This window comes from Kogia breviceps, chromosome 19, assembly GCF_026419965.1.
Source record: "Kogia breviceps isolate mKogBre1 chromosome 19, mKogBre1 haplotype 1, whole genome shotgun sequence".
Classification (NCBI taxonomy): domain Eukaryota; kingdom Metazoa; phylum Chordata; class Mammalia; order Artiodactyla; family Physeteridae; genus Kogia; species Kogia breviceps.
The window spans coordinates 53008938-53034239 of NC_081328.1; the positions used below are offsets into that span (position 1 = coordinate 53008938).

The 25302-nt window shown below is 54.4% G+C and overlaps 1 long non-coding RNA gene across 1 annotated transcript in view; it reads left to right on the top strand.

The window, feature by feature from the left end:
• Positions 1-3322: 3322 nt before the first annotated feature.
• LOC131747113 (uncharacterized) overlaps positions 3323-25302 on the top strand; it is a 179300-nt gene continuing 157320 nt past the window's right edge. Inside the window, exon 1 of the long non-coding RNA XR_010838040.1 lies at positions 3323-3842. This is a non-coding gene — a long non-coding RNA (uncharacterized lncRNA). The remainder of the gene's footprint in view (positions 3843-25302) is intronic.

A 25302-nucleotide genomic window follows, 5' to 3' on the forward strand; every position in this document is an offset into this window, starting at 1 on the left:
ATTTGTGCCTTGAAACAGCCCTGTGAATTATCCCCATTCGACAGGTGATGACACTGAGGACAGATCCATCCGTACCCTGTTGCTAGAAAGTACCAGAGCTGGGCTTTGAGCCTAGGATTTTTTTTTCTGGCTCAGATCACCCGTTGCACCTGATGCTTTCTTGTCTCAGAGTGTACCTGCTCTTAGGTAGATTTCCCCTTTTTGCTGAGCAAAACAATGGAAACTTAGAGACTTTCCCAAAGTCATGACCCACAGACCTGTGCCCTCATACCACGTGTCACGTATGTTGATTGAGGAAGACAAGGGGTCTGGCTTTGAGCACTCATGTCCCAAGCCAGTGCTTTGTTTCCGCCCTCACGCTGACCCCTCTCTCCTGCACTGTGGTCCGTTCCGATGCCTCACTTTGTCACCATTGCAGGACTGTTGGCGGCATCTCCTTCCGATAAGGGGGAGTAGAATGGGTGACGGAAGAGCATGCGTGGGGCAGGGGTGGGGCAAGAGGAAGGACCCGAGAGCGGGTGGAATCATGGGGTCACTAACATTTATTGGGCACCTGTCATAGGAAGGACACTGTGCTGGGTGCTTTCTACCTGTCCAGCCACGTTCTGACAGCAGCTTGAGCAGGGCACCTGCTCCTCCTGGAACAGACTCTGGTGCAGCAGGTACAGGTGTAAGAAGATTCAGCCCTTGCTTCCCGGAAATTTATGGCCGCACTATCTGGGAGCATGGAGTCGGGTAGAGATGTTTCTGAGAGATGCCTCTGGGTTTGAGCCCTGACCCTGCTCTTTATTTGCTCCGCGACGTTAAGCAAATCGCTTAACTCTTCCCAGCTTTGATTTTTCTTTTCTCTAAGGTGAGGTTAATAATAGCACCTACCGTTGGCATATTGAGAGATTGTATGACATGATGCATCATAAATGTTCAGTTGGGACAGTGCCTGGTACACAGCAAGCTCCCAGGGAACGGAGGACCTCAGCAGCTATGACACTGGTGTCGGCGCTACCGGTAAAAACAAGTGTACGCTGGTGCCAGGAACCCTACTGCAAAAGCACTACATCGAATCTCCAAATACCTCTGAAGCCCTTACTCTGCGCGACATTCTCAACGCTGGGGATAAGAGGATCAAGACAAAGAGGAGTGAATACCTGACCTCAAGAAACTTAGTCTAGAAAAGACTCAAAGTACTCGTTGGTTGAATGGAGTGCTCTCAGGTCATGGACATCTGGGAGGACTTCATGGAAGAGGTGGCATGTGAGCTGGCCTTGGGAGGTAGGTAGAAGATATGTACAGAGCTCCATAAGCAGAAGCAGTCTGGGTAGAGGAGGCACTTGGATCTACAGTGAGGACTAGAGAAAGCTGAGGTCGACTTGGAAACAGCAAATATTCCAGTTAGCTTGGAGTACGGGGTGGGGCTGTTGGATAAGGTCAGACCATAGAAGGCTTTTGATGCCAGGCTGTCAAGTTTACGTGTAATTTTGTGAGCAGTGAGGGGCTTCCGGAGGTATTCTTCCTCCACAGTTTTCATTTATATGTACTTGAAATTTCACACACTAATTCTGAATTTAATTTGGAAATGCACAAGTCCAAGAATAGCCAAGCAACTCTTGAAGGAGAGTGGGTGAAATGTCCCACTGAATATTAAGATCTAAGAATTTTATAAGAACTAAAGCAGTGTGATGATGGCGTGAAGTTAGAAAAAAAATGGACCAATAACAGAAGAGAGAACTATGAACCTGCTCCCAAAATGTGGAAACTTGATACATGAGAGAGTAGACACTGCAATTTTTTACCACCTGCATGTGGGTGGATATTTATAAGGGTTGTGTGTGTGTGTGTGTGTGTGTGTGTGTGTGTGTGTGTGTGTGTATATATATGTTTTTAATCCATTTTAGAATAGATTTACAGAACAGTTGCAAAGATAGTACAGAGAGTTCTCATATACCTCACACCTAGTTCCTCCCGTTATTAGCATCTTTTATTAGCATCTTACTTGCAACAGTGAATGAATCAATATTGATACATTATTATTGATTAACCTCTTGCTTTATTCAGATCTCCTTAGTTTTGATCTTATGTTCTTTTTCTGGTCCAGGGTCCCACATTACATTTAGTCGCATATTCCCTTAGTCTTCTCTGGGCTGGGACGTTTCTCACATAAGACTTTCCTTATTTTTGGTGACCTCGATAGCTTTGAGGGGTACTGGTCAGGCATTTGGCAGAATGTCCCTGGACTGGAATGTTTCTCATGATTAGATGATAAGGGAATACTCTGTCCCCTACCCACCCTGCACACTTTACTCTTGGAAGGAAGAGCAGCCCTCCCTTAAGGAGCCAAAAGTTGTGCTCTAGTTCCTTCAGGGCAGAATATCTACATGAATTTTGTTTATATTCCCTCATATATTTATTTATTCAATTATCTACGTATATCCGTATGGAATCATGAATATTTGTTGTATACTTTGGGTTATAATCCTACACTATTGTACTTATTTTGTTGCTCAGATCATTCCCCAGCTTCGGCTATTAGGAGCTCTTTGGACTGGTTTCTGTATCCCTTTGATGTACCCCATCACTGTGTGGCATGTGTGTATGTGCTTTCATGCGGTCTTACTTACTTTCTGGGGCTATGAGATGCTCCAGGCTCATCTTGTATATTTCCTGCCCGGACGAGAGGCGGCTGCAGAAATTGAAGCCTGGCTGACCGGGCCGTGGGAGCTCCAGAATGTTAATCTAGGAGGGTCTGAGGGTGGCAAGTGGTTTGCACACGTGGAGCCTTTAAATCAAGTTTGCTTAGCACTTAGGGATGGGGAGAGGAGGCCGTCCTGGAGGGTCACCTCCCTCTACGATCCAGTGGAAGAAGATATAACTAATATCCTGTCTCGGTGTCAGATGAAGAATCCGAGGCATACGTGGTATCGCCATCGTGAAGGTCACACAGCTAGTTGTTGGCAGGCAGCGGTTGCGACTTAGCTGGGTTTGCCCGACTCCCGGGCTACTAAGGTGGGTCGTCCTGGGCAGAATTGGGCTTGGTGTGACCCACCTTATGCACAAAGGGAAGCCTAGACCTAACGGAGCTGGCAGTGAGGCTGGAATCCCAGCCTTGTCTCCGGAGTTCGGGCGCAGGGGAGGACAGCTGTTGCGGGCGGACCCCAACCATTCCTACGCTGCCCTGCGTTTGTTGGGGCTGGGAGACGGAACTACATCTCCCAGGAAACAGTTCGTCCCGCTCCCCGCCCTCCCCGCCCTCCCCGCCCCGCCCCCTCCTGGGCCCGGCTGCTATTTAAAGGCAGAATGGTCCGGCCGCGGGCAGAGCGCGGAGGTGGCGCGGGCGAGGCGGTGTGGCCGCGCGGCGTCACACCCCGTGACTGGCAGCCGCCGCTCGGTGCTTCTCACCCGGGTCTCTCTTTGCCCGGCGGGCGCCCGGGCCCCGCGGACCTGCAAACCCCAGGCCCGGAGCGGATTTGCCCTTGGCGCTTTCCCGGGCTCGGCAGAGGGCTTCCCGGCTGGGATCTCTGGGGTCGCGCTGGCGATGAGCAGCGAAGAAAGGCGAGGCGCTGCTCTCCGAGCGCGAGGGGGCGGGGTGCGCTCGCTGGGGTCGCCGGGGTACCGCTGGGGAGCCCGGGCCAGCGAACCCAAGCGCGATTTCCGCGGGTCCCGGGCGCAGAGGCCGGGGCTGCCGGCGCTTTGGCCTTGGATGGAAAGTGGGGAATGGGGTAGGGGCCTCCGGACCCCCTAACGTGGATTACTTGCTGCGTCTCGGCCGGGCTTGGACGACCCACAACCTCGTCTCCATCCGTGGACTGATGCACATTCTACCTAACCGTCGAGTCCCTTACCTGTAGGTAAGTTTCCCCGCGATTCGGGGGAAGAGGGGGGATTTCACCCCCTGCGTCGCTTTATGCAGGTCTTGGGGTGCTGGGCTGACATTTTTGTTCTTGTAATTGACATCTTCCCAGAGGTCGTTTTAGCCGTCTCTCCAAGCGGAGCCGACTCGCGCGGTGGCGGAGGTCATCGCCCATCCTGGGCGCTCCCGGTCATCTCCCTTTCCAGCGCCGCCTGGCCGCTGGCTGCCCCGGGGGACAGAGCCCCAGGCTGGGGAGAGGTCCGCGTCCCGGGCGCACCCGCCCGACCCCCCATCGCACTTCCCTTCCTCACCCCGTCGCCCTGCAGGGCCCGTTACCTCGAGCGCGGAGCCGCCTCGGTGAGCTCCCGTCGTCTGCCCACTGGCGACCCAGAATGCGATCGGGGCGCAGCGCTTGGAGCCCCTCTCGCCGGCGGTGGTGGTGAATGTCCCGGGTCCCTGGTCCTGGTTGCTGGTGAGCGGCGTTACTGCAAGGACTGCGCCACCCATCAGGCGGCTTTCTGAACGGCTGGGAGGTAGCGGGCGTTCGGTCCAGTGCGTACCCCCGCCCCCCGCCGTCAGTGCAGATTGTCAGTGGAAGAGGTTCCCCGGCCGGCGTGGGGAGGGGGCGTAGCCTTGAGTCCTGAACTGGAAGCAAGCTGCTTCTGAATCCATAGCCCCCTGCTCTCCTGGTCCTTTTGTGTGGGCGCTGTTAGGAGCAGCAGCGTGCCTGTCGCTGAGTAGAGGGTGCGGAGTAGATGTCTGCTGAATGAATGGGCGAATCCGCCCTGATGTACGGATAAACCAGGGGCCTCCTTTTCCTCCTCCCTCTTTGGCCCTTGTCCTCAGCTCTTTCCACCGAAGATGGTTTCCTGGGGGTGCTTTCCCGGACGTGGGGTTCCCTCCCCTCCCTCCTGCCCTGTTGGCAGCCTGTGTGTGATGATCCATTTCCTGCCCACAAGCCCCTCCTGCACAGAACACTCGTGGAAGCTGCCCCGGGCCTCCCTTGGGCAGTGTGCGGGGTGCCGGTGCCTCCCGTGAGCACCTGCTTGGGAAAAGGCGGGGAGCCAGGCACCACGGGAAGAGAAAAGGTGATGTGTGTGGGTGGCGCCCCTCCCCCAGGAGCCTGTGCCCTGGCCACACCCAGGTCCGTGGAGCTGCCCACGTCGGCGCAGTGTGTACCCTGTGGCCCTTCCTCACCTTCTCTGGGAGAGGAACTGTTGAAATTGTCCCACTGATGGCCAGAAGCCCTGCCTCTGCGCCCCGTCTGATTTTAAAGGTAATCCGTGCCCTTTCTCTGTCTTTTATAGAAAACTACAAAAAAGAACAAAAAGCAGGAGAGGAAACACCCAGTTCCCACAGTAATGCTGGCAATTTGACATATGTCCTCACCGCTGAAATCTTGCAATATATACAACTTTGTTTCCCGCTTTCTTCCCCCTCACTTTTTATTTTTTTTATTTTTTTGAACATTTCCCCACATAATGACGGTATTCACTGCAGGCACTGAATCACGGTTTGCGTGACAATTCTCCCATTGTTGGACACCAAGGTATTTCCACATTTTGACCCTTTGAATTCATGCATTGGAGAGTGTCCTTTGTACGTAAGGATTTGCACATTCTGAATTATTTCCTTTGGAAAATTCCCAGAAATCACTCTCTTTGCTCTAAGTCAGTTATGTCTAAGATCAGAGGGGTGCCCCTCTTGGTAGACATTTATGAGGTGGGCTTGGAGGAAGATTGCACCACTTAGGCAGCAGATAATACCACAGCTGGGAGCCAGAATACAGTAAGAGCCCAGACAATGCTTACTGAGTGAATGCAGTTTTTGTTTCTTTTTTTTTTTTTTTTTTTTTCCTGAAGCAAAGAGTTGATCAGCATTGGTTATGAGAGTAACTTGAAATTTGCCTTCAGGACTGAAGTCGAAATTATATTAGCAATGCCAGAGACTAAAGATTTACTAGGAAACTGGATTTAAAATGCTGTCCTTTTTTTTTTTTTTTTTTTTTTTTTTTTTTTTTTTTTTTTCGGTATGCGGGCCTCTCACTGTTGTGGCCTCTCCCGTTGCGGAGCACAGGCTCCGGACGCGCAGGCCCAGCGGCCATGGCTCACGGGCTTAGCTGCTCCGCGGCATGTGGGATCTTCCCGGACCAGGGCACGAACCCGTGTTTCCTGCATCGGCAGGCGGATTCTCAACCACTGCGCCACCAGGGAAGCCCAAAATGCTGTCCTTTAAAAAAGTATTATTAACTTTTGATTTTGATAGAAATCTAGATTTACAGGAAAGTTGCACAAACAGTACACGGAGTTCCCTTATACCTGTCACCCAGCTTCCCTATATGTTAACGTCTTATAGACTCACAGTGAGATGATCAAAGTGGGGGATTAACATGGATTGAATACTTTGAACTAATCTCCAGGCCTTATTCAAATTTTTCCAGTTGTCCCACTAATGTCCTTTTTCTGGTCCAGGATCCATTTCAGGATCCTGCATGGCAGAAAATGCCGTCTTGTGAAAAAGTGAAAGTTGAGAGGGATTCAGCAGGCTGTCTCCTTTAAAGACCACTTAATTGAGGCATGACTGACATACAGAAAGTTATACATGTTCATGTACAGTTACACATGTTTCATGCGACTCGTGAGTTTGGAGATAAGTGTATGCTGTGAAACTGACACCACACTCACCACAATCTTTGTCATAAGCATACCCATCACCTCCAAAAGTTTCCTCCTGCCCTCGTAGTTATTATTTTATTATTATTTTATTATTTTCTGGCGACAAGAACACTTAATGGAAGCTCTCCCCTCTTAGCAAATGTTTAAGTGTACAATATAGGATCCTTAACGATAAGCGCTGTGCTACAGGAGAGCGCTAACGCTTATTCGTCTAGGCAGACGGTCTCTATTCTGGAGATGGTTCAAAATTGAGAAGTCCGTCCCACCTTCTTCCCCAGGTTAACTCACCCCCTCCTCACTGTTTATGGCCAGCAGGACAGATGAGACCCTCCAGGGTGTAGAGGGGAGAGGACCCTTGACCATGAGTGGGAGAAGCATCTCCGTGTACCCTTCTCCTTCCTCCCGGGGACCTCCCCTGGGAATGAGTCGTTTAGTAAAAATTGGGTTGTAGCCTGCTCTGTCCCAACGTGCCTTGGGGGTGTGTGTAGGTGGAGGATGGCATCCGGGTGCGTGAGAGCCACAGCTGTCAAGCCCCGAACCCTCCGGCGGTGAGCCCAGCGTGCCACGCCTGTCATTCACGCCGCCTGAGCAGCAGGTGTGTCGGGCGCTAAGTGTGCAAACCCAGCAGAGGCAGCGTTGACTGGTGATCTGGGCAGGTCTAAGGGAACGTGGGTTTCCGCTCGTGCCTCAGTGTGGATTGAGGGTTTTTCCAGCAATATTGGGCTGGGGGGGGAGAATCCCCCTCTTCTTTAGGGCTGAGGAGAGCCAGCCTGGAGGGGTATTTGGAAGCCACCCATGTGGATGGAGGCTGGCCCAGAGTCTTTGCATAAGAGAGCACTTGTGTGAAGTTGAGGAAACGCATGAAAGAGGCCCTGCTCCTGCCGCCTGCAGCAGAGACCACAGTAGTCCAAACCTCCCACTGACAAGACACACGTAAACTCCGGCTGTCTTCTCCAGCTCGGGGTGGCTGCCCGCAGTCAGAGTGTAGGTGATGTTTGTTTGGGATAAGGAAGTTCTGAGGTTACTTAAATCTCAACCAACCAGACTTCTGTTGTCCAGATAGAGTTTCTCATTACTATTAGGGTCTGGTTGCCTAGACTTGATTTTTCTTATACTCCCAGCCTTCCTGTTACAGCTTGTAAACTGAAAGATATTCATCCTCTCTCTCTGTCTCTCTCTCTCTCTGTCTCTCTGTCTCTCTCTCCTTCCCTCTCTCCCCTGCCCTTTGTGCACTGGCACAGACGTTTTCTATCACCAGCCAGCTCCAGTAAGGATCATAACAGGAAGTGTCGGTGGGAGAGGGCTTGGGGGACATTGTGACTAAACAGTCCTGGAACAGCCCTCTGTCTGCACCTGCCTTGTCCCTCTCCTCGGTGACTCCTCATGGGTCCTTCCCTGCCCAGCTCTTCCCAGATCAGCGTGGACCCGGTTCAGCCAGCGGACCTGGAGCTGCTCCCCCAGCCCCCTGGCCTGCAAACCCTGTGGTTTGCATAAAAATGAAGTGCTTGGAGAATTTGGTAAAAATCTGAGTATTCTTAGCAGCCATCCCCACCCTCCCCCCACCTTTAGAGGTTCTGTTTTGGTACATGTTGGGGGTAGCAGTCAGAAATGGGTTTTGTTTTTTTTTTTGCGGTACGCTGGCCTCTCACTGCTGTGGCCTCGCCTGTTGCGGAGCACAGGCTCCGGACGCGCAGGCTCAGCGGCCATGGCTCACGGGGCCAGCCTCTCCGCAGCGTGTGGGATCCTCCCGGACCGGGACACGAACCTGCGTACCCTGCATCGGCAGGCGGACTCTCAACCACTGCACCACCAGGGAAGCCCCAGAAATGGGTATTTTTGACAAGCACCCCAGGCCATTTTAATACAGGTGGACACTGTAAGAAACAGGTAGTTGATTGACTTCTTGGCCAGCTAAAGCCAGAAATGAGCCTTTTCCCACTCAAGTGTACCCAGCCACAAAGCGTCTCTGTCCTCCTCCTCCTCCTCCTCCAGGAAGTCTTCCTGGCTTGCCTCCACCTGGTCTGGCCCCCACATCTACTTACTTGTTTTGTTGGCATAGGTTGTGACATAGAAGTCTTGAAATCTGGTGCCTTTTGTACTCAGTGAAGACAGAAGTGTCTGCATTTGGGTGAATGATAAAGAACTGCGGTTCTGGGCTTTAGGTATAAGACCTGCAGCCTCTCCTCTGGGGTTTGTGAGTTCCCTGGGAGCCTGGGCAGCCTTAAGAGGCAGCTCCCTGGGACATTTGTGTGCCCAGGCGGACCCTGCTACTTCTCTTTCTGGCCAGCACCGTCCTAGGCAATGTCCACTGTCATCGTGGAACTGGTTGGGGTCCCCCACGTCTAGTCAGCACCCCTTTCATCACAGGATGGATGCACTGAGCTCATTTCACAAGAGGACAGGAACGGTCCTGGATAGATTTCCTCTCTTTGAGCTATGCCATTGGCGAAAGACAGTCTGTTCGAAACCACTCCGGCTCCCTTGCTTTACAGACTAGGTTTGTGCCTGGAAGAATATCTATACACAACCAGTCTCGGTTGATCACATGATATGTGAAAGGCCTGGAGGAAGTTTGTAAGCTACAGGAATGCTGAAGTGGCAAGTTCCTGTCAAAGAATTCTTTTGGTCATGTGAATCATCACCTCCTCCCGCATTTGGTGTGTCGGTACAGGTTTTTACACAGAAGTCTGGAAACCAGTTGCCCTCTGGAGATGGTGAAAACAGAAGCAGCCGCATTCGGGCAAATGACGGAGGGAGTGCGGTTCTGGGTCTCCAGAAATAACTCAGTCCCTCCCCTCGGGTCCGTGAGGCTCCCAGGTGTTTGGAAGGTGCCTCTTATGGGGTCTGATTTTAATGGTTTTCAGACCCGCCGCCTTTGCCTGAAACATGGGCCCTTGACCTCATTTCTCTTTAGCAGTTTCCTCCCTCTCCTTTCACTGGTCTGAGAGCCCAAGCAGGACAGGGCGGGAGAGACCATCTCTGCCTGCCCGACCGTTCCATCAGATAATCCGTTGGGGATTTCGGCCGTGCTTTCTGAGCCACCAGTGGAGTATATTCCCTCTCCCTAATTACAGACACATTTCCAATCCGTTGCTTCAGATTCCCTCGCTCGTTAATTCTGCAAATATTGGTGCCTGCTGGATGGGTCTTTATTTTTTTTTAAGATTTTTTTTTTTTTTTTTTTTTTGATGCGGACCATTTTCAAAGTCTTTATTGAATTTGTTAACAATACTGCTTTTGTTTTCTGTTTTGGTCTTTTGGCCGCGAGGCATGTGGGATCTTAGCTCCCTGATCAGGGATCGAACCCGCGCCCCCGGCACTGGCAGGTGAAGTCCTAACCACTGGACCGCCAGGGAAGCCCTTGGATGGTTCTTTAGACGCTGGTGCAGTCGCTTCGGGTCAGCACCTGGGCGGTGGTGCTCTTCGGGCCAGTGTTGTGCTTCAGGCCTGGAACAGAAGGTGTCCGAGATGCTGACCTTTGGGGACAAATTCTTCAGTATGTGAGTGAAACCCTCAGGAGCTCTCAGGGACAGTGATCGTTTCTGCCCTTGTACCTTCTTCACTTAACTAACTTTTGAAAAAATCTTAACCATTGTTAATTATGGTAAGACGGACGTAACGTCACGTTACCACCGTAACCATTTTTCAGCGCGTCAGTGGCATAAGGTACTTTCACATTGTTTTGCCACCGTCACCACCATCTGTGTCTCCAAAACGTGTTCATCACCCCAGACGGAAGCTCTGTGGCCCTGAAGCACTGACTCCCGCAGCCCCCAGCCCCCGGTAACTGCCGTTCTCTTTTCCGCCTCCAGCATTGTGGCAACCGTAGGTATCCTCCTGTCAGTGGAATCACGTCCTCCGGCTTCACTCATGTTGTAGTGTGTGTCAGAATTCCTTGCATCTTAAGGCTGAATAGTTTTCCGTTCTATGTCTACGTCACATTTTGTTTATCCATTAATCTGTTGATGGGCTCTTGGGTGGCCTCTACTTCTTGGCTATGAATAAAACGCTGCCCTGAACGTAGGGGTACAAATACCTGTTCGGGTCCCTGCTTTCAGTTCTTTGGTGTATAGACCCAGAGGTAGAATTGCTGGGTCATATGGTCATTTTACGATTAATTGTTTGAGGAACTGCCATACTGCTTTCCAACAGCAGCTGCAGCATTTTACGTTCCCGCCAGCAAGGCACAAGGGTTGCGATTTCTCCACATCCTTGGCAGCCCTTTCCTCCCTCCGTCCCGTCTTCCTTTTCTAGTAATAGTCACCGTCCCAGTGGATGTGAATTGGCACTTGACTAATTGTAGATGCAAATTGACTAGGACGGTTAGATTCCGCCCCCCGCCCGCCCCCCGGCGTGTACTTAGGGAGCCATTGGGATCTCTCCTTCTCACGTTGAGGAAGGATCTTCACGAAGAGCTAAGAGCCCAGGGAAGTAAGGAGCAGAGGGTTTACATGGAGAGCCCTCAGCTCCGAGCCTGCTGCACCCATTCTTTCTAAATGAAAACGTTTGGTGATCTAGTGGCTTCCTTATACCCCCATTATTTGCACTGGAGTTTTTCGAGTGCTTTTATGTCCCTACCCCATCTTGTACCACCCTCAACCTGTTGAAATAAGTGTCATCCACGTTTTCCAGACGAGGCTATCAAGGCACAGATGAGTGAAGTGACACAGCTAGAGCCCACCCAGGAGAACGAGCCCCTAACCCCTCACCTCCCACACCTGGGAAAAGTGACTCTTTTTATAGTGTTGGTGGGGGAGGGAGGGGGCAGGGCCGGCTGGGAACACAGAGATGGGCTTCATGATTTGGGAGAACTTCAGGGAGAATCCTCCCTGTCCACGTGTCCTGCATGGTCAGATTGCATATACATGAAGTTTGCCGAGTGTGGGGTTTTGTTTGGAAAAATAAATTGCTTTTCCGTAGAACCCTTTTCTGTGTCGTCGAGTGTCCTAAGACACGCCCTTGTGAGCCTGGGGGTTGAGATGCCAGATTTCTACGGCAGCTCTGAAGGAGCCCTGGGCCGGTGCCCGGGTTAAGATGAGCACCTCTAGTCTCGGGTTTTCTTCCCGAAGCTGTGAGTGAGCCCTGAGAGCTCTGTCTGATCCCGTTGGTCATTCGACGTCCCAAGCGCACGTGTCCGGCCTCACTGTGGGCGTAGAGAAGGCGCCGGCAGTGAGTGGTTTTATTGACCCCCGGGGGCTGGGTGGTCTGCTCCGCAGCCGCGGGGCGGCTTTGCCTCTCTGGGCCTCTGCACCTTCCCCTACGCGGTGCGCCGAAGGTGACCTTGTGTCTCTGGAGCCACCATGAATGTGGTTCTTTTTCATTTTTATTTTTTTATCATGATTTTTTTTTTTTTTTTTTAATTTTTGAAATGAAGCAACGAGAAACAAAACTGCCATTCCTATGGCTGGGGTGGCAGAACAGGATCGTCCCAAGCCAGGAGCAGGCTTTCTCCTCTATGGGGGAGTCGCCACCCCGTGACCCCCGCCCGCGACCCTTCCTCCTCTGGCTTCACACGGGGCGTGTGTCGTGGCCCCGGGGTCACGCAGAGGGAGTTTCTCTGAATCGAAGGGAATCTGGGGCCGCTGGCCAGCCAGTTGGGAAATACAGATGTTTGGGTTTTTAATTAAATTTCCGAAATGGGAACCAGGAATGTGGCTAACCCGGGAGCTGAGGTGGCCCTGGCTTCTCATTCCACCCCGGCCACTGGGCTTTTCCGCCTTTCCTGGAATTGCTTTCGTCTTTCACCCCGGCCCCCGTTGCCCCCCACCCCTTCCCCAGTTCCTTTCCTCTCTTCCAAACGTCCGCCTCTGCCCTTGTCACCCCGGGCAGCTGTCTGTAGGACACTGGCGTGGGGGAGATGCTTGTATGGCCACGTTCACTGGTCAGACCGACCGTTGGATGTCGCCTGTCCCCTACACTAGGAAGCAGCCGTATTCCTTCCACATCCCCACGTAAGGGATCCACCAGGCAGCGCCGGCAACCAGGAGCGCTGTTATGTTGGGAAGAGAGAGAAGCCAGCCTCGGGCGGAGCGGGGCAGGTGGTCCAGAGCCCGCTTTCCTGGGTCCTCACCGCCCTGGGTGTGGACACTCTCATCTCCGACATCTGGGGCTTAGAGAGCTTAAGGAACATCCTTAAGGCCCCCGAGCTTTGAAGGATGGAGCCACGGTTCCAGCCCAGGTCACAGTGCATGCCCAGCACTGGGGTCCCGTCCCGCCCCCGTCACACAATGCATGCGTGACCTTGTACGAGCCACTGAGCCTCTCTGCCTTCCATTCCTCATCCATAAGAGAAGGGTAGTTTTTAGGTGGGTCACTTTTAGCTGCAAGTTTCAGAGAAACCAACTCTAGCCGGCTTGAACCCGTGAACTTGGGGCTGCCCACCTAACTGTGAAGTCTAGGGGTTGTGCTTTCAGGGCATTTTGTTGGCTCTTTGTTTCCCTGCACTTCTTTTCATTCTTAGCTTTACTCCCCTAGTGGAAGCAGAAAGAGTAGAAGCCCCTACGGACCCAGCAGATGCAAGAGTTTGCCTTTGGCTCGGCGCCCCGAGTGACGGCCCCGGAGACACGCTCCCCCTGGACCCGTCCCCGTGGCCAGGAGGTGGAATGCCCACGTTGTGTCCTGTGCCCACGTGCCTCACGCCCGGGTCTGTGGGTGGAGGCAGCTTCCCTGCCCAGGGCCACGGGGATTCTGCAGATCGGGGCGGGGAAGACGCAGAGAGGCAACACCAGATGTTTGCCGCGGACGAACTGGGCCGCTGGATAATACAGCAGAGCGTTGCACGGTAGGAGCAGGGGCTTGATTCTGTTTGCCTTTGGATCCGTGGGACCTGGGAGAGCGCAGGGCAGGCGGATACGCTCAGTGAAAGTTGATGCGTGAATGAACCTCAGCAGTGCTTTTGCCTCTGAGTTTCTGAATCCGAGAGGCCACGCTTTCTCTTTCCTGTTTTTTTCGGCCGCCCTGCGTGGCACGTGGGAATCTTAGTTCCCCGATCGGGGGTCGAACCCGCGCCCCCTGCACTGGAAGTGCGGAGTCTTAACCACTGGACCGCCAGGGAAGTTCCGAGAGTCTGTTTTTCTCAAGGGACATAGTGTCGCCCCATCGGGGGGCTGGGAAGTCCAGCCTCGCGGTGCGTCACCCGCGACCGGGTCCTCATTTCCCTGCACAAAAGGGTTCTTCCTGGGAGTAGCAAACGCTGCTAAGAGTGGCGCCTCTCGCTGAGCTTTCTTCACAGCGAAGAAAACCACCTTCCCTAATGCTGAGCGTCTCTCGACTAGTGGCGCTGCTCCCAGTCTACCTTGCAGGGGCACGTGTGTCCCGTGCTGGCTAGGAGAAGGCCCCGTGACGGGAGCTGGGGCCAGCGGGTTTGTGCTGACTCCTCGCCGGCTCCGGTATTCGGCAGCCCAGGGGGGAGGCGGGCTACTCCGTTGGGTCGGATGGAGGGCTCGCTCTGGAGCAGCCTCCCAGGTGCATCGATGTGGATGGTTCCATTGTGTTTGCACATCCCTGGGCCAGCTTGTGCCCCAACTTCTGGGGGCTCCGTGTTAGAGACACAGCCTTGCTCTCCAGGCTGTTGAGCTCAAGGTGGGGGACCCTACTTTCCTTGCTTTGTCCCACGGCACACAGGTAGCCTTTGTTTGAGGAGCTGTGACTCACACCCGTGGGTTGTTCGAGCTCTTAAAGGAAACCTTGCTGCCCTGTGCTGCCCTGGCAGGTGCTCCGTCGTCCTCGTCGTCTTGGAGAAAAGCTCATTGTCGTGGTGATAGGTTATTTCCACTCTGCGGCTGGAGTATCAACAGCCTCCTTAGGGAGGGTGGTGGAGTGGGAGGAAAGGGGGTGTGCGAGGCGATGGTGTCCCAGGAGGCTGCTGGCCGCTGTCTTTAGCGTTGCCCCATTTAATAGATGAGGAAGCTGAGGCTTCCAGGGCCTAAGCTACTTGTCCAGAGTCACCTTGCGAGTCAGCGGCAGAGCCAGAACTTCATCTGCTTCCAGGTTGGCACGTGACTGTGCTCATCCAGCAGCAAGCTTGGCTCCCCGCTTTTTCTGAAAAGCGCCAGAAGTCACAAACCACGTGGATTCGATAGCGGCTCTAGAGCTCTCACCCATCCTTCACTTCTTCCTCCCCAGCAACCCAGCGATAAGTCTGAAGCAGAGTGTTTCTTCCTCCTTTGGCTGGTGGAGGCGAGGCCCTGCGTCTTTCTGGGAGTGGAGCTGGAAACGGACTTCACTGTTCTCTGCAGATGGGACAGTGAATTCAGCGTGAAGACCGTTAACAGCAAAATTAACTGAAAGATGCATCTACTAGAGTTTTCCCCGATGAGGAATTCTCCGGAGCTGCTCTGCAAGTTCTAGGCCTTTCCCCCAAGTCTCACTCTTCTACTTTGCCATCCTCACGTTCCTCTCTACAGATGCAGAGTCTGGTTTGGAGAGCTGTAAGTCACTTCACACCCCAGCTGGCAAGCACGGAGTCAGGATCCAGACGCAGGTCTGTTTGTTTTTCCGGCCGGCCAGTTTCCCCGTGGTATGGTGCTGGCTCTGTTCACTTAGGAGACGCACAAGTCCAAAGCAGCATCACCATCATGTCCCTGGTATTGAAGTCCCACGGCGGGTGCTGAGGCCAGGGCACACCGAGTTGGTATGTTTTCCATCTCCCGCGATTGTGGGCAGGTAGAGGATGATTCTGGACACGAAGAGGGCTTGGAAGGGTGGGTGCATGTGTCCGAGTGGGTCAGGAAAGCAGACTGGCCTGCTGTCCAGGCGTTCGGTGGAGGTGTTGTGTTGAGGTTCTAACTTGCAGTCACTGGAACAGCACTGTGTATACTTTCCTCCATGGGCTTAAAGCTTAGCTGCGCTTTCAGAGCAGAGCCGTGGCTGGTCCTGCCCTTCTGACGTTATGCTTGGAAATTGGAGAGAGCTGCCGAGGCTGTACCGTCGTCGCCTCCAAATGGGCTAGGGATCAGGTGAGAAGTTGTTGCCCCATCTAAGCTGCACTCCCATCAGCCGCCGTGTACTCTGTCCTTCGCACAGTTAAGAGACCCTTTTAGAGGACGTGGTTGGGTGGGGTGGAGGATGGAGCCTGTGTGTCCTCGAGGTTGGAGGACGCGGGTGGGGGTCGGAGCGCGTGTCTCGTTTATTGGACCAGGTGGGCTGAATCTTGGAGTTCTCCTCCCGCTTCTTCTCCCCCCGCTTCTTGGCTTAAACCCTGTGTCGAGTTTAAAGAAATGGACCAACTCCATGGCTCTGTCTGCTTGGCCTGCAGTTACAGCTTTGCTCAGACGTTGCTGGGTTTAATTGGGGAGGAAAATTCCCATTTTCTACCCAAGAGGTCCAATTCACTTTTGGCTTTCTTCTTGGAAGTGCAGAATTTGGGTTGCAGCCTCCATTGGCTTACGTGCGATGACTTAAGTAAAGAAAGTCCCCTCGGATGTGCAAGGCAAATATGGCAAATGACCAGCCCCAGGAACCTCTGTTGGCTTGAATGGGGCGGGGTCTGGGGAGAGGGGGCGCTGCAGTTAGCCCTTCCTTCCTGGGGTCTGCAGTGAGCTTATCTCAACCCGTTCTTCCCTGTGACCTGTTCGCTGCTCCTTTCCTCATGGGCTGTGTCCTTCTCCTTTCCTTCCCTGGACTCTCCCAGTGCAAGGTCAGTGACATTCACCAGTGTAGGGGACATAGAACCCAATATTCTTGTCCGGTAATTGCCCGGATTACACTTGAATAAACTCACCAACCGGGCACTTACTCTCTACTTTTGCAATGTTTTCTTTTTCATCCAATCTTTCCCTTTCCTGAACTTCTACAGCACTGATAACCTATAACATTATATACTGCCTGCCTAATACTATATACTATATACTGTTTCACATGCGTGGATCTTCTTTTTTTTTTTTTCAATGAAATCAGAGGTGTGCATTCTCCGATTTCATAGCAACTGGCCTGATGCCGACTCCAGTAAAGACAGTATATACTCGGTGAGCTGACAGGTCCAAGGCCCACAATGTTCCGCCATTTTGCTGCTCTGTGTCTGTGGATTCTGGGTCCATGGCCTCTGGCTAGATTGTCCCGACACATGACGTTGGAAAAACAGCTACGGGTCTTGCTTTCAGAAGGTGTTCCTGGTCTTCGCTAGGTGTGGTCCTGAGCACGTTTCTCTCCCTTGTGCCGTAAGAGGGTTGCTCAGCCAGGAGACCTGGTTTCTGCCCATTTCAGTCTCCTAATTCGCCTTGCGGTTTGGGGCAAGTTATGTCACATCGTGGGGCCTTGGTTTCCTCCCTGCGTACTTTAGATGTGGACTAGGTGACTCCTTGATTCATTTCAGCATGGAGGATGAACAAGGATGCCTCCTTGTTTCCCTCGCTGTCTTGGGCAGGTGACCACGAGCCAGGGAGGAAAGAAGAAATGCCTGGCCCCTCCCAGCTCTTTGTGGAGCGCAGCTTGACTTCTTGGAGAAATGCTCAGCTCAACTTAAACGAAATCAAAACATGCAACAGGCTCGCAGGGCAGTCTTTATAAAACGTCATTTGTGATAGTTTGAGATGTCTTCAGAAATCTGTTAGGGTGACCTTGTACCAAAATCAAGAACTAGAAGAGTAAATGACCCTCCTCTCCCTGTGGATGGAGAGAATTTTATTTATTTAAGGGCCTTCGGGGGCTCTGCTTCCCCCTTTCCCAGAGTGAACGTTTGGACTCAGACAGCCTTCCAAGGATTGATAATGGAATAGAGGCCCTTCACGTAGGAAAAAAAATGTGATTCTTTCCTGCTGGCTGGGGGGGTTCACATCCTGGATTTGGGAAGCAGACCGGGAACCCGTAAAGCAAATAGATTCGAGTAGAATTCTTTTTTTTTTAAATCAGATCTTCATCTTTTATTCTGAGCAAAAGCAGATGTTTACAAGAGTCAAGTTTGAACAAGACTGACATACTTAAATCATGGGATAACATGGCCATACCCTTGGCTGCATACATCAGATGAAGTGGGTTTTTTTTTTTTTTTTTAACTTTTTCTTTTTTCTTTCTGTTTTTTTTTGTTTGTTGTTTTAATTCTGCTCCGTGGGGCCTCTGATCTGCTTGCCTATCTGTTGCTCTCAGGCTGAGATGCCTTATTGTAACCTGAAATGTCCTGGGGAGTGAGAAGACCTCATCACACCCCCTCTCCTTCCCGCCCTGACCTCCCTCCCTTCCTCTTAGGGAGAAAAAAAAAAAAATTCCTTTCCCCTTTCAGCATCTGTGCCTTTAAGAATTCCCTCCATTGTAGCCCCGGGACAGAGACCCTTCTGTGAGAGTCTGTTGGAGGCCTGTCCTCGGTGACACCCCGCCCCCCATATTAAAAGCCCATCGGAACAAGCTGCCCATTCTCCTCTGGAGAGGGTCCCTCTGTCTCAGGCCAAGCGACTCTTAAGGGAGCGTTTATCCTGGGACACTCAGTTTACAAAGCCTGCTGGAGTGTCAGATAAACTCCCTCAGACCCGCCGAGGAGGGGAGAAGGACAAAACTCCCTTTATTTTCACCCCTGCGTGGAGACCAGCAGAGACTTGGTGCTGGAGGTGGGGTGGGAGGTGGGGTCTGAGGAACCTCGGAGGGGGCTGCGGGAGAGTTAGGGGGTTTAATCTTATCTTTTTATTTTGGGGGGGAATCTCAGTGTGGGGCGGTGGCTGTAACTCCGCTGGAATTACCTTCCCTCTCCTCTCTAAGTCGCTGGGATGCTCTTTGGCGGGTTTGCCTGCGTTTGCCAGGGAGAAATTCCTAGTTTCAGTTATCTGTTTGGATTAAAAAAACAAAACCAAACCCAGAAACATCTCACCCACTCGGTGGGCCAGGCCCCAGCTGGGTGTGTATGTTTAGAAGGTGTTCGATCTGAGGGACTTTGGGTGGCAAACGTCATGGATGAGTCTGGCCACCTGGGTGCGTGTGCGCCCGTGCGCCCTGCCGGGGTGCATCCCGTCTAGGGGTGCGTGGGTGTGTGGGCACCCCCTGCCTCCCCAGGTGGCCGTACCTGTCACTATGAGGTGTAGCCCTTTTTAATGACATGGTTCAGAGCTTTTCACTCAGCCATGTAAGCGAGAGGTTTCCGTGATCAGCTGTTCACGTTGGGCTGTCATTTGTGGGACATGCTAAATGCCCTGCACGTGGATCGACGTCTCAGCCCTGACAGCATCTTCCAGACCTGGAACGCTAGGCTCAGCGAAGGAAAGCGTCTCTCCTAGTGTCTCCCAGCAGTGGAGTGCTTGAGCTTCCAGCCCTGCTGTGTCTGATTCTAAAGCCTCCGCCTGCCCTTGCCTTGCTGTGTGTCATCGTCTGCCCTGCGTCCCTGGTACCATGTGCGCTTGGAGGGCTCAGCATCCCAGGTACCTGCTCCTCCACTGGGCAAGCGGCAGAGACGCTGGGGCCCATGGGCTCAGTTGGGGCCGGGAAGGAGGCGCCCGGCTGCTTTGGCAAACGAGAGGATTGGGGAACCTTGCTGGAGTGTGGCCGAGAAAAAGCCTTCCCCACTCACGTCTTAGAGAGGGGAACCCTGACCCAGCTCCCGGCCCCGCATCTGTGCCCCCTTCCTCTCATTTTCTTGTCTTGGGGCGGGGCGCTAGGCCCTGGGGATCGACCTGGGTGTGTGTGAGTCGGGGGCCGGAGGGCTGGCTCCTGAAATGCCCGGGCTGCCTGTGTTCTACCCTGCGGCGCACCCCTCCTCCTTCATCCGGGGGTATGCGGCGTCGAGGAGCCGGGCGGGGGTCTGGCGGCGGCCAGAAGGGCCTTCCCAGCCGGCTTGAGTCCGTGCTGTCATGTCATAGCCGCCAGGGCGGTCAGGCGCCCAGCGGCAGGGGGCTCCCGGGCCGTCCCCCAGTTCGGCTGAGCCTGCCTTATCCTCTGGGGCCTGTGCAGCGTGTGAACTGGGAGAGCCGCCCCCGAAATGCTGGGCGGTGGTGGAGGAGAGACCTTGGTGAGACCTCGACCTCTCCCGGGCTCTGCAGAGGGACATCCTGCCCAGGGAGGGGCGGATCTCAGAGCAGGTTCCGGGCAGCGGCGTGGGGGACAGGCTGGGGGAGGGGCTGGGGGAGGGTGGGTGGGGGAGAGGCTGGGGGAGGGCGGGTGGGGGATTCAGGGTGGAGCCGAAGCCTCGGGCCGCTGCAGGGTGCGTCTCTGCATCTTTGGTGTGTTCCTGGGCCAGTCTTCCAGAACCAGACCAGAAAATGTGAATTACTAGCCTGAAGCCCCTGCCGATCCCGGGGACACTTACACCGCAATGGCACCGTCCACCAGATGGGGCCAGACGGCAGGTGGGTGTGTGTTGGGTTCCCCACGCCTCCCCCCGCCGCGCCCCTGTCCCTCCTGGCAGGGTGGCTGCCTTGACAGGTGTGCCCCGGTCCTTTCTTTCCCGTCACCAGGCTGTGAACCCTCATTCCATCCAGGTGGGTGTATTGGACGCACTCCTCACATGAGGCCAGGGTTTCACTGATTCCCAGAGGGGTGACACAGAGGAGAGGGCGGGAGTCATGTTGGACGCTGGCTCGAGGCTCTAGGCCCCAATCTTAGCTCGTTCCTTCCTGGATGAGTGATCTTGGTCAGGTTCCTTTCCCGCTCTGTGCTTTGCATCTGTAGGCGGAGCAGCAGGGGTGAGCTCTCACGTCCCGTCCAGCCCTACACATAAAACAGCCGCGTTTCAGGCTGTGCTTTGCATATGGCTTCCTGAGTGTGTCTGGGTGTGTCCGTGGGCTCATCTGTCTCCCGGCTCTGTACTGGCATCTCCCCCGGCTCAGTCGCTCCTGCCCTGGGTGGTATGCAACCCCTCCCTGCACCCTGCGCAGGGGAGGCCTCTGGCGGTGGCAGCCGAGGGGACGCAGAGCCCGCTGGCCTGGCCGAGGGCCGGCAGGGCCGGGCTGGGCTCCGAAGTCAAGGGGCCCATCCCCTGGGTGGTTGATTTCTCCTGACTGGTGGTTGGCGAACGGGCTTGCTGAGCGTGAGGTCGGGGCCCGGAGCAGTTGGCTGCAGAGGTTAGGCAGCCGCTGTCCCTTTCTGGTTTCTTTTTCCCTCAATGAAAGCTGGAGGCTCAGGGGACTGTTTATAGACTCCAGAACAATCCGTGCGCGAATCTGTGTTTGGGTGGCGTGACACGTGTCTCGTATTTCGGCTCCTGACCCCGCACACGGGGACATCCCGCGTCCGAACAGCCCAGAAGCCCTCTTCACTGATCATCACCCATCCTGGGGCGCCCGCGGTCGCCTCCGGACGGCGCCTGACCGACCTCATCCACGGGACCAGTGGGGAGAGAAGTCAGGCTGTGCTTGTTAAGCCTCCCCTACCCCTTTCGTCGTCGACTTGGTCAAAGGGCGAGGAGGAGCCTGCTTGCTGAGGAAAGATGTGTTTTGGAAAACTCACGGAGCATCCTTCTGAGGCCCCGTTGGCCACCTTGCCCCGTCCCGTTCCGTTCCAGGCTCGAGCGGGAGGAAGGGAGGAAGGGCCCCGGTTCACGGGTGTCGCTCACCGATGCTGCGTCTCTCTGGACCGAATCTTCACCTGATAGCACGCAGACGGGGAGGCACCGATAGCACAGGCCGGTTTCCCTCCCCGCTTGACATAAGCCTCCTGTTCTTTGGCTGGGGGAGGGCAGCAGTTAGCACAAGGGAGACTTCAGACGGGACGGGACGGGACGGGGGGGAGCTGGGCGGGCGAGCAGGGTTAGTGGCAGGAGGTGTGGAGTGTTGTCATTTATTAGGTCTATGGAAACAATACGGGGTTTGTCTCCAGGGTATGGTGGTGCCCGAGGAGGCCGGCCAAGATGGGCCCCAGCAGAAAGAAAACAAGCACAGGTTTGACGAAAATGTGGTGACCCCAAGGAGCAGGGAAAAAAGCACCTTTGTTTCGGGAGGTCGGGGCCAGCGAGGGCTGGGGGCAGGGAGAGGGCATGCAAGGAGGACACGGGTGTAGAGAGAATCGCGGCTTCTGTCCCATGAGCCTGGGCCCCTGAAAGGGGCTTGGGAAGCCGGGGACCCAAGCTTGGTGGAAGTTTCTGGGTGGCCGGTCCCGATGCCTTGTATTCTGGGGCAGATTTCGGGGAACTTCTTCCTTATCAGCTCTGCTCCTGGAGAAGAGACCTGGGCTTTGGGGAGAGGGAATGGATAGAGGGTCTGCCTTGACGTGGAGGCTTCTGGTGGGCTGCAGTTTTGCCTGTCGCTCAGGGTGGCTGGAGAAGCCCCCAGAAGCTGGGTGAGGCCCTGTGGGATGTGGGGAGGAGGGCGCTCCCCTGGCCTCACGGTATAGATGGAGACCTCAGGTGTCTGGAAGCAGCAGGGAGACCCTCCAAGACCCCCCCCCACCGCCCCCGAGCACTTTCCCCACGATGTCATCTTTCCACAGACGCCCCTGCTGCCCCCATGGACCTGTATCCCCAAACCCATTCACTCAGACTTCTAACTAATGGTTCTCTGCTTTTTAACCCAAGGGGCGGGTAGGCCTTAAGTAGTTTCCCATCACCCTTCTCTCTTCGGCAGAAGGTAGGACCCTGCGGTCCTCGGAGAATTAACTTGCCCTTGTTCATGTGATGGATGCGTGTGGTGGCCTCCACCAGGCGCGGCTGCCCCTCTGGGGGCGTCTCCAGTTCCCCAGACCGCAGCCCTGACTGCCTGTAAGAAGCCCACAGTGGGTGAACTTGGACTGCCGGCCGCCTGCCCGTGGGAGCCGTGGTGGGGAGTCCTGGTGCCGGCTGTGGATGCTCAGCTCTGGGACAGCCCAGGGGCCTGTGTAAGCCCCTCGAGGCTGCCTCTGACAGGAGAGAGAGACGTGGTCTGAGAAGGGAGTGCTGCAATGTTGAGGTTGTTATGACCTCAGCTACCATTGAGAGTTAATAATAAGCACTAATGGTATTAGCTAATAATAGCAATTGCTGCTCTTCTGTGTTCCAAACATCCGTCACTCTAGGACAGACACACCCTCATGCGCACACACATGCGTGTCCGTGTGCTCAGACACACACACACACACACATGCTCATTTATTCCTCAAAGAACCTCAAGAAGTAGGGGTTACTATTGTCCCTATTTTACCGATGAAGACACCGAGGCACAGAGAGGGCAAGTAACTCATCAAAAATCACACAGCTATGAAGTGGTACAGCCTGGCCCCAAACCCAAGCCCTTGGGCTCCGAGCACCAGGCGACGTTGCCAGGGGCCTGGAGGGCTGCTCTGTTGAGGCATTCCGTGGCTATCTCCACCCTGTCGATGGCCCCGCGAGGGCTGTCGATATTTATCCTCCTTTCCCAGTGGCAGAGCCTGCCTGAGGTCACAGAGGTCGCGGGACTTGGCTCAGGGTCACCCACTTGGCAGCCCAGCTCTGTCGACTCTTGAGGCCTGTGCTCCCTCCCAAGGTCAAAAGGCCCTCCTGCTCCTTGTTGACACATTGTCTTGGGAGGGGGGTGTTTGCATCGTCAGAATTCCATCTTTTGCGTTTGAGGGAGAGCGCAGAGGATGCAGCAGGTTCACCCCGACCCCCCTGCGGTGGACGGGGGGGTGGGATCTGGCGCTTTCCGTGGCTGGGGAGGGGCGTGGCCCTGCTGTTGGCCTTGCTCTCTCCTGTCGGCCCGCTCCCGCATCCCCAGATGGCCCTGCTGACCCTGGCTGCCCAGCGGCCCCGACTCCCGGGCCGTGCACGCGGGCTGCTGGGATTCTCCTCTTCTTTTTCTGGCCTTTGGGCCTCCCTCATTTTTCACGTATGCTGACATGTTGGGCTCACGAAGATGGCCCACCTGGGCTGAGACAGACGCTGAGTGGGACCGTTTCTTCCCTGAAGGAAATGGCTCTTGTCTTCCCTATTAACTGTTTGGGGTCGGGGCCTCCTTCGTTGTTTGTCAGGGACCCAGAGGCGAGGAGGAGAGGAGTTAGGGGGCTTCTCGGGGAGGAAGAGGGGAGCTCGGCGAGGGTATTCTGCCAGGCCAGTCCCTTCGTGGCTGCTCCTCATCCGGTCTTCACTCCGTTGTGACTCAGTGTGTTCTCCTGAACCGAACTGAGCACCTACTATGTGCCCGGGCCCCGTGACATCCTTTTTGTCTTTAATTTTTATTTTACATTGGAGTACAGTTGATTAGCAATGTTGTGTTAGTTTCAGGGGTGCAGCAAAGTGATTCAGTTCTACACATACATGTATCTATTCTTTTTCAGATTCTTTTCCCATATAGGCCATTACAGAGTATTGAGCACAGTTCCCTGTGCTGTATACAGTAGGTCTTTGTCCTGCGCCTTTCTCGTTCCTCCTGCCACAGACCTTGGAAGGGATTCCCAGCGGGGCTCGAGAGGTTGAGTGTCTGCCCGGCATCACAGCTGGGAAGTGGCAGAGCCCGATTTCAGACTGGACCTCGGGACTGGAAAGCCCAGCTCTTCCCTGACCCTCCTGCCTCTGGTCCGCGCTGGCCCAGCCCCCAGCTCCTCTGAGCACCCCTTCCTCCGTGCCATATGCCCCCTTGACCTTAGGACTCTTCAGCACTGATGTTTTAGATCGTAGTTATGAGGTTTTGTCCTCACCTACCCACAGTTGCCTTGTAAGTGTATCAACAAGGCGGTAAACTTGAAAATAGCCCTTTTCTGTTACTGTTGTATCCCCTAAAGCATCTAGCGTAGTACCAGGCACACTGCGCAGACCTCTTTAAGTACCTGTTAAATTAAAAGAAAAAGCACTAAAAGTGGCATTGGCGGGCCTGAGACCTGCACCTTCTGGTGACATGACACTTGCGGGTGAATCTTACTGTCATCGTTTTACAGATGAGAAAACCGAGGCTTGGGGAGGTTGGGAAACGTGCCCAGGATCAGACAGCTGGTGAGGGGCTCAGCCTTTTGGACCTTGAAAGCCTGGAGTCTCTCCAGCTGACTGTCAGCTGGGGCTGCGGCCCCCGGGGGGTTAGAGGGCAAAGGACATTCGCGGTAAAGCTCACTCATGACAAGTCATAGGTTTGAGCCAGATGCTTGATTCTTTTCCCTCTGAGCTGCCTTCCTGGCCACCAGCTTCCTGGCTTTATTGAGGTAAACGTTACATACTGTAAAATCCATCCATTATAAACGTACAACCCAGTTACTCGGAGTAAATGTGCAGCATCGTGTGACCGTCACCACCACGCAGATTTAGAACACTTCCATCAACCCCAGAAGGTTTCCTGGCTGCCTGTCTGACGCGTCCGCATGGCCAGCCCTGAGCTGCTGCTGATCTGCTCTGTGAACCTGCCTTTATGGACATTTCGGGTCCGTGGAATGAGACGTCTGTAGTCTTTTGCATCTGGCTTCCTTTGCTTAGCATGTTTCCGAGAGAGTGGCCACCACCAACTTTTCGTTGAGTCTAGCGTGTGTGTCCACAGACTTCAGTACGTGGCAGTGGATGGGTTATAACCGGAAACACGCAACACGGGTGCCTGGGGTGGGGGGTGCGGTGTGGGCTGTGCCCGGGGGTCTGAGAAGCGTCTTGTCTTCAGCGCTTCCTGCCCAGGCTCCCGATCCATGTGTGCCGCCTTGCCAGCCAGCTATAATGGACCTGGCTTCCTCCTTCCGGCTGTTGAGACTTAAGTCATGATGACAGGCGGTGAAGGTCTGTTTCCTAGCAATTAAGATCAGTGGAAGACTGGAACTTGGTCCAGCCGGGAAGGACTTGACCCTCCCATCTCATTGTTCCTGCTCCCCGCAAAGGGGGTCTGGGAGGATGTTGGCAGATACCTTCCCTCTCGAAGGCTCCCCACACCGCTGGGTTCCCCCCCCACCCCCCGCCGGCTGATTCTCAAGGCTGTTGCGTGCAAGAGCAAAAGTGCCATTTAATTTCATTTTCGG